This window comes from Geospiza fortis, unplaced genomic scaffold (assembly GCF_000277835.1).
Source record: "Geospiza fortis unplaced genomic scaffold, GeoFor_1.0 scaffold279, whole genome shotgun sequence".
In the NCBI taxonomy this organism is placed as follows: domain Eukaryota; kingdom Metazoa; phylum Chordata; class Aves; order Passeriformes; family Thraupidae; genus Geospiza; species Geospiza fortis.
In genome coordinates this window covers 4,371,219-4,381,151 of record NW_005054352.1, presented here as the reverse complement: position 1 = coordinate 4,381,151, position 9,933 = coordinate 4,371,219, and positions in this window count along the sequence as shown.

The window sequence follows — 9,933 nt, the reverse complement described above, 5'->3', positions numbered from 1 at the left end:
TTGATAGTAAATAAACATACAGTCGGTGTGAAAGGCTTCCTCCCCTGTGATGTGCTTTTGTGAATTGGAATTGTTATCCAGTATAGTTCAGGTGTAGGTTCACCACTGAGCACCACTGCCCTTCCCTACCAGTGTCTTAGTGAGTCCACTTGTGTGGCTTTACTAAAGACATGAAGCCTTGGTGATTGCTGTGACTTCAGTGAAGTCCAATCTGGAGAAATTTGACAAGTTGTTTTTATGAACACTGTATGCACTGGAGATTTCCTTGAGATGTAACCATATTAAGTTTTAAAACAGACTTACAATTTGGGGATAACTTCTCCTGCATTAACTCAACTAGGTAAAAACAAGGAAATAAAGATGCACTTTGGTCTGTGATATCTCAGACAGTGCATGGAGCAATTTTGCATATGGGTAGTATTTAAACAATATGACACAAAAAAAAACCAATTAAAAAAATCACCAATAGAAGGAATAATTCCTTTGAGGAGGCTGGGTGAATGAAAGAAAGCAGAACCATAACTCTATTTACTAGAGTAAATAGAGTTTTAGAAATTTACTCCATGCACTGTCTATTTACTAGTGGAATTGTTTACTATTAGAAGCTGCAAACAAGTATGGCTTGATAATTTCTGTATTTTCTTACTTTTATTAAAAGGGAAGGAAGACAGTATGAAGTGAAAAACAATATTTTTCGCAGGCTCGGAAATGTCAATTACTGTTGTAAATTATAGGTGTTGCTACGCAGCTGATGAAGGACAATGGGAAATAGTCTGAAGGATAAGATGGATTCTGAACTATACAGGTATCTAGGACAGATCTGTGTGCTCCTCATGCCTGTGCCTAGAGCAGCACATGGCATTTTGCTGTCTTTTTCAGTTTACATCCTTCCCTTCACAACAGTATCTTAACAATATAATAAAGGTTTCAGATTCACCCTCCTTGTAATTTTTCTTTATCTTATTTAATCTAGTGCTTTGGTGAGGATTTCTTACAGATCACGCTACAGATTAAAATCTGAACACTCATTTTTTGCCTAAGAAGTAAGGGCTTTAACTCAGAGAAACCAGACAGCATTTCAAGAACTTTATTAGAAACTTGCTTTAGGCATATTTTTAACAGAAGTTTTCTGTGTCATAACATTTGGCACATTATAAACTACTATCTCTCATTTATTTTAGCAGAGAGTGTCTAAATCAGATAGCTGAAGATCTAGTGAATAAATTCAAAAGCATGTGGGTCCTTCAGGCTTTCTAAAAGTAATCTACTAAACTCTATAAGGTCTGCGAATTAAAATTGTTAGCATTAGAGTCATACTGAACAGGACAGAAAAAGAAAAAGGTGCATCATATGACCACAAATGTATTAACCATATTCAGCATGAATAGTTAAAAAAAGAGGGAAATTGGGCTTTCCACAGAGAAGAATTTTCAAGCTCAGGTATATTGAAAACAAGAGCTACTGCCTTAACCCTGGTTGTCTGTAGTGTCCTGTCCTGCAGGACCAGACTTAGTGGAGTGAGTAAGAGATTACTGTGTGCACAGACTCTGCAGCTCCTGCAAAAATAATTAGTTTTGCTTAGTTCAGCTACACTAACTTTTCAACTAAACTAAATCACACCATGACCAGCGACTTCACCAGAGCCCTTTTTTTTGTCAATATCATATAGTAAAACCTCTTAGCTTTTCCTCTTCTTTTAGCTACTAACAAATAACTTGCTTTGGAGATAGGTCTGCATTAATAATTCAGCTTTACTTTATGCTCATCACCAATACAAAGCAGGAAATGTGACTGGTGCCTCTGCTTTGTCCTATCCAATTCTTCGAGGGAGCCTGCAGCCAGACATGGTCCAGAGAGGGAAGGAAGGATGGCAGCAGTGACCACACTTTTCTCCAGGCTAACACTGAGCACAGCTTCAGCAATTTAGAGTGTGAGAAGACATATTTTGTTATCAAAGACATAATAGGTAATTACAGAGTGCGTGGAAAACAGATATTTTCATTATTTCCCGCACTAGGTTTATTTAATATGCAGACTAATTGGGAGCATATCAGCTCCAGGGATATAGATTTCCTTTGTTTAAATATAGGTCAGTAAGAAACCTGACACTTCCTTGGCTACCTGATTACTTTGTCTGCAAGTCCAGAATATCATCTGGAAATGAGAAATAAAAAAGTGCCAAAGGGCCTAGAAGACCTTTTAGTACTAAATTCATTCACTGCTCTTTTTTTTTTTTGCCCAAGAACAATAAAAGTTCACAGGCTTTTCAGCCACAGCGTTACAAGCATCTGATTAATTTATTGCCTAGTCCAGAGCAGATAGGGGAAGTAGTTTGTTGGAGAGGCTGGTTTCTTACTGGTGGGGAAGGTTCTGCAAGATGTGGCCCTGATGGCAGCTTCACATGTGATGGAGCAGATACTGCTTTTGTGTCTGAGTTGAGAAAAACATTGGAAAGCAGCTCATGCTTCTCTTCCTGTTTTTATTCACTTCATCCAGCTGCACCAGTGAGGAGCCCTGTAATAACATGAATGAGTCATTTCTTATGTTGCTTAATATTTGTTTTGAAATTCTGACACAGATTTGAGCACCTGACTTCTCCTTCTTCTGTGATGACTTGGTTTTGATATCAGTTGTGGAGCTGTTGAACACTTGATCTAAGGAGTAAGAACAGGTGCCAGCTCTGATCAAGCAGAGACATTCTCCTGAGCATTTGAGAGGAGAGTTAGTCTCTGGAATGGCTCAAGGATTTTTTGTGTATGGTGCAGTGATTCTCTGTCTGGAGTCTCAAAAATATTTTTGTGCTCCTGAGGCGTATATAGAGACAGCATCTTTGCATGAAAACAAAGGGAATTTGTTTCTGTACCCTGACACTGAATCTCAGTCAGGGAGACCATCCAAAGTGGAGAGATGGGAACAGGAGGAAGAGAAAACTTCATAGGCTCTATCAAACAGGATTTTTTCTAGTGTGCATGCTCTAGCTCAGGGTGTTAGAAGGGAGCTTTGAAAAATCCCACTCCCATTGCCTGTACACATGAACGTCAAAGGGTGAAACAGATTGGTTTATCCATTTTATTTTTTGGCATGTAAAAAGCCAAACTCCTCCTCACCTCTTGTAGAAGAAAAGAACATTGCTCATTAGTCTATGTAGGTGCTGGTTTTGGCTTTTCCCCCCAATATTTAACAGTCAGTGAAAGCATAAAGGCATCAAGAATGAAAAATAAACAAACAAATGCAACAGACAAGAGCCATATTCTTAATTCCAAGTGGCAATGTGTGACTTTTCTTCTGGGAATCCCACTTATCTCTACAGAGATGTCCCAAGGGTCCAAACTGCCCCTGCTCCACCTTTCAGCAGGTCTCTCTCACTGTAACTTGTGGGGCGTTATCCTACCCTGTCCCCACAGGATCTCACTGTTACTACCCCAGGACACCTAGCCCGAGTTCCTCAATAGCAAACCTTCAGCTGGCCTGCGTATGGCATGCATGGCACGGTGAGTGGCAGGCTCAGCAGAGGCTGGCTGTGGCTAAGGTGTGTGAGAAAGCTGGGAAGGCTTTTCCTCAGGGATCAATTGAATCATAAATGCAATGTACCAGGCAGGGACATCTGTTTGCTGTCTCTTCCAAAATGAATGTTGGGAGGAATCAACAAGCAGAGCCCCTGGTTCATCAGGCTGAGAGGGATCAGGGTGTGAAAGGGCACCTAAATCATGCATGGGTTGATGAACAAATTAATGGAAAAGAATTCTCCAGAGGATTGGTTAATGCACAGTGACTGTGTCAGGTTTGGGAGGTCTGTCAACTGGAAAGGGTGAGAGGCTGTGAGGAGGGCACTAGAGGAAGGGGGCAGAGATGTCTGTGTTCCACAGCTGGATGTGCTTATGTGGTCATAGAGTTTATAGCCACAAGAGGAACCTTCAGTCCAGTCCAGGAGAGCTGTTCTTATTTATATTTATACAAAAGTACAAGAACTATTTTGAAATAGCAAAGAAGAGTGGTTTGCTCTTTGAAAAATGTCCTAGAAATATTTTTGAAGATGGCAAAAATGACAGGGGATATTGTTTTTCCCAGTGCTTTTTAACAATACTATTCTCTGCTCACTCATCTAAAATGTTTCTAACATGTTCATGCATAGTCAGGGATGTTGACATTGCTGGGAACAGTGAGGCTTGTCCATCTTGGGTGACTTCTCCATTTGTCATGGGGAAGTATTTTAACTCAGAATTCTTGTATGGGCTCTTAACGCTAAGTCATACATGATTTTTTAGGAATTCTGTGAGGTAGAAGGAAATTACAAACTGTAGGTAGAAGAGGTGACTTCAGTGTTGCAAGAAGCCTTCCCTATAGATGTTTTAGTGCTTGTGACTCACGCTGAAATGTGATACTAATTGTTAGGGCCAATGTTTTCATGACAGCCCACCAATCCAGTGTGGCTCCACGTTTGGGCCATCAGATGAGAATGTTGTTGGAAACTTCCTCTAATTAAGTCCCACTAGCTCCAGTGGGTGTTAAGAGCCGCTCTACATAAACATGTGAGTCTCACTGGCTGTTCTGTGTTCTAATGAATATTTTCATTTGAGCTCTCTCTTGTGTCCTGAAGAAAAACAAAGGTGTCTAAAGGACTTTATTTGCCTTCACAGATGCCTCTGCTATGGAAACTGTCTGTAGAATGTCCCCATAGCCTCAGTTTACCAAGCATTGATTTAGGTGAGGCCTCTGTCAGTTGCACGGACAGTCCAGCACAATGTTTTCCTGGCTCATGAGGCAATGAGTAACTTAGATACGCTTGGCACCCTCTACTAGAGTGGCACAGCTCTCACATGACAGATCAGTGTGGTTAAAAACAGGAAGGTCAGCTTCCATTTTTAAACTATGGGGTGCAAAATAAACTCTAGGATATGTGAACTTGTCATATCTAGCAGTGATCAGTGCAGTTAAATGATGCAACTGGCATAATGTCAGGAGCTGGTAATTAATCTGAAACACATTCAACCATGGTTAACAGTCTTTACATTGACTCACAATAAACCAGCACATATAAAGAGAGCCATGATACAAAATGCATAAATTTTTTGTTGTGACAAAAGAAAACCTAGGTGCTGGATTTTTTGCTGTCTAAATAATGAGAAACCAGAGACAGAGCACAAACCATAACTCCTGTTTGTGGTTTCGTTCATGTGCTTCCTGCCAGTTAGGAAGACAGCAGTTTCTTGAGCAAACTCTTTATAAAAACAACCAAGGGTTGATCACTGGCAATCTTGCACAACCTGTGTGCACTATATTAGTGATTGACCTACTGACAGTAATGATTTGATTACTCTGACAGGCACAGAATCCAGGTTGCAAATTGTGTGTGTGTATGAACAAGTTATTTTTTAATGATGAATGTAAAGCCATCAAGTAGAGAAACTGCCATCAATTGTTGAACACCCTGATAAGGGTCCTGCTGATGGAGGACCATTTCTAGTCCCTACTGTAAGAAAGAATACAAAAAGATAAAGTAATGATGTTAGCTCCTTAAGATACTGAAACTTGAGTTATATATATACCCACAGTATTTAACTATTATCATCAAAAAAAGGAATTTTGTACTATTTTTTTCTTATCTGCATAATATGCCAGTGAAATTTTGACTTTAAAAATTTACCCCCAAAAAGTAGTATATTAGTACAAAAAATACAATAATAAAGTCTATTCTAGTTTAATCTCATCAAAGTCAATCTTTTTGGTTAAAAATATCTGCTGTGTGTAGTATTTTTTAAAACTAAATTATAAAAGAAGAAAAAGAAGTGCAAATTAGCAGGAGTAAATCTCTTATAAGAGACTAAGCTGCAAATTAGTTAAGGCAGAAATATCTATTAAGTTCATCATAAAGTCTGAGTAAAATGTTAAAATAAGGAAAAAAAAATGCCGCAAAAGATCTGAGATTTTCTTGCTGCTGAATTACATAACTTGTATAGGTTCAAAACTGTATTTCAAGGGATTTAGGAGTCCAAAACCAGAATAATGACATGGTGAATTGTAATAGTGTCCTGTCATGTGTGTGGGGACTTCCACAAACCTCCAGTGTCTGATTTGAATACTGTTTGAAGAAAATGATTGGGGTGCTCTCTAGTCACTGGCCTTGACATGGTCTATTCTTGATGGGTGTTTTGCTTCTGGCTTTACTGAGAAGCAAACACCTCATGCTTATGCCATTTGGTAGGAAGAAACATGATTAGTCACTTAAACATCTGATGGCCAATTTTTTTCACAGACGAGGCTGCTGAAGTGCCTCACACGAGCATGTGCTTCGGTGTTCACCTGAGCTAGGATCTCCACTAGTCATCTGGATAACCTCTACAGCAGTCTGCTGGCTCCAGTTAACAGTGACTCTTTTTAATACTGGAGAAGCATGATACATTTTCATTTTATGCTCACAGAGTCTCAGAAAAAAAATTACATTATTGCATTCTTCAGTTAATTCCTAGAAAAACACCATGACATGATAATAGAAGATACAGAAATAGAAATAAAAGAAGAAACAAAAGAATTGCAAAATTTTCTTACTCACCAGTACAACCAGGCTGGAAAATTGCTGCATAAGGAATGCTGACTACAGCTTGTATACAAAACCTAGTTTGTACAGATGTAGTGTCCTGTCAGAATATCTCAAGGAATTGATTTGCACTATTTACTAGAGTATGTTCTTTAGAGTACATAAGATTGTCATCAGGTCCCACACAACCCCTGTAATGACCACCCCACTTCCTATTCTTTTATGAAATATACACACTATTTCTCTCTTAGTCGATGGACCACCCCTGAAAAATGTGCATCAAGTGTCCACCAAATATCTGTTGAATTAAATTAATTCATGATTTTGGGGTCCATCTGTTGTGGTGGTTCCTCAGGACAGGAGAGCTGGTATGTTGGATGGACTTACTGAGCACCAATGCCGCATCAGGTTGGGTCACTGCTGCACTGCAACTGCTTCTTGTAAGGCTTCTCTTCCATTGGTTTGGGAAGTTTCTCTTTTCATAAGTCCTGAAACATGCAACTCAACTCATGGCTTACAATAATTTAAAGCTCCCTGCTCCTTTTAGTCCGGGTTGTCTGGTTTAACCCTGCAACAAACCCCTCCCCTTGTTTTCAGCTTGGCTAACAATGAGCGGTTCCTTCCAGAGTCCACCAGTAGCACAGTCCGCATCCTAGTCTTCCATGGGCTGCAGGTGATCTCTGCTCCATCATGGTCTCATTGACACCACAGTCCCTTCCCACTGGAGCTCCATCCGCATCTCCCAGCACGGAAAGCAGCAGCGCCATGCTGGCACAGGCAGCGCAGGCGCTTCACCACAGTCATAACCAAGGTGTTCCCAGGCAGAACACAGGAAGGTGATGAGCACTACAGCAGCAGCAAAAGCAAAAAGTGGCCACTGACAAGCTCCAGACTCTAATATTCAGCCAGGAAATACAGCCCCATGGCGAGCACAGGAGCCTGGTCATTTCCAGCTGAATACGACTAGCTGAATGTAACTTCCATCTAGTACATCGCAATCAAGTCTGCCATTGTCTCCAATGCCTCAAGCCCCACATGGGGAATCAAAAAGGATTGTGGTTGGTTGACCTTGGCTGGATGCCATGCACCTACCAAGCTGTTCTATTGTTCCCCTCCCCAGCTAGACAGGGTAGAGAAAATAAGAAAATGAGTCATAGGCTGAGATAAGGCAATTTACTGAAGCAAAGCAAAAGTTTGTGCATGCACAAGAAAGAGGAAAAAGAAAAAAGGTTTATTATCTGCTTCTCATCAGCAAGCAATGTTCAACCACTTCCCAGGAAGCAAGGCCTCAGCATATGTAGCAGTTGCTCCAGAAGACAAATATTGTAAATAATGAATACCTGCCTTCCTTGCCCTTTCCTTTGCTCTTATGTCTGAGATGATGCCATTTGGTATGGAACATTCCTTGGTTTAGTTTAGGTCAGGTGGCTTAATTGTGTGTCCTCCAAGGATCTTGCTCACTCCAGCCCCTTGATGGGAGAGAATGCTGGAGAGGGAGTGCTCTTGCTGTGCCAGCCCTGCTCAGCAGCAGCCAAAACGCTGTTGTGCTATCAACCACCTTCCAACCAATGCCGGGAACAGCACTGAGGGGGCTGCTATGAGACAAGGAACCCCAGCCCAGACCAACCCAACAAAAATGATTTGCCCTTAGAGAAATATTGTTGACTGTCAATTATTACCTCCTTCAACATGCAGGAGAATCTGATTTGTGATCTTGCTGGACACAAAGGTGGGACTGGAAGGTCCATTGTTCTTGGGTCTTCTTTTTTTCCTTTTTAAAAAGGGACCTTATATTCCTTTTTCAGTGAGGGGGATTTTCACCAGGCTATGCCCTGCCTAGCCATTCAAACATGACAAATGGTGGCTTAGACATCTCATCTGCCATTTTCCTTTGGATCTGTGGAAGCATGTCATGGGGTACCATGGAGATGTGCACCTTCAGCTTCCTTAGGTGGCCTTGAATCTGATTTTCGACAGCTCTTCATTCTCCAGCCCCTGCCTTTTCCTTCTGCATCACAGATGATGTGGCTGGCGTACTTGACAGGGGAGATTGAGGCAGAACTTTGTTGAATGCCTCAGTCTTCTTCATATAGCAGGTAATCAGATCTCTAATTTCCTTCTTGAGTGACTCCACCATTTTCCCCACTCTTCTTTTGACCACCAGCGTACTTGTAGGAATTTTTCTTGTTGGTCTTGATGTCCCTGTCAAGGTTTAATTCTATCATGGCTGTAGATTTCCCAACCCTTATTTTGTCCATGTTGTCTATCCCTGTTTCTATCATCTGTAGGTTTCCTTTTTGTGCTTGAGTTCTTCCAGGAGCTTCTTGCTCATATACACAGGCCTCCTGGAGTTTTTGCCAGACTTCCTTTTGGAAGGATGCATCACTCCTAAAGTCTGGAGCTTGCTTCTCGTTGTCCTCACTGCTGCAAGGATCTTGAACTGCACCATTTCATGGTCACTTAGCCCAGGCTGCCCTTGAGCTTCACCTTCCTTGTCAGCCCCTCCTTGCTGGTGAGAGCAGAGTTTAGCACAGCACCTCTTCTTGTTGGCCCTTCTCTCATTTGGAGAAGGCAGTGGTCATCACTGTATGCTGGCAGCCTCCTGGATTGCCTGTGTCCTGCTGTGCTGTCCCTGCAACAGACATCAGGGTGATTGGAGTCCCCCTTGAGGACCAGGACTTGACATTCAGAAGAATGAATGTGAGGCTGCTCCTATCTGTCAATAGAGGGCCTCATCCTCTTGGTCTTGCTGGTCAGGCAGTCTGTAGCAGACCCACATTATGTCACCTGTCCCTGCCCTCCCTTTAATCCTGACCCATGAGCTCTCACTTGGTCCCTCATCCATCCCCAAACGGAGCTCCATATACTCCATCAGGTCATTGACATGAAGAGAGACACCCTCTCCTCGTTTCCACTGCCTGTCCTTCCTACACAGCCTGTGCCCATCCATTCCAACACTGGAATGAATCATAGGAGTCATCCCGCTACATCTCAATGATTCCAGTAAGATCACAGTCCTGCAGACATGTGCATATCTCTAATCCCTCTTGTTTATTCCCCATGTTGTGTGCATTTGCACGGAGGCATTTAGATATGACCCCCTATGAAGCTGACTTAGTAACTGCAGTGGTTGGAATTCTTTTGAACTGTCTCAGCTCTCCTGCTGACTTGTGATCCCTCTCTAGACTGTGAGCATCCTTTGCTGGTCCTGACCCGAGACTGGTAGGAATGGGATGGATTGAGGTTCCCCTCTTCTGGCAACTTTAGTTTAAAGCAACACCACTGCTCTCCACTCCTCTGCTTTGTTTTTCTGTCTTAAATCGACAACTTCTGTTTGAATGAAGGCAATGAAAAATATTCTTTACAATTAGAACAGGAAAAAAGTTTATAAAGGATAT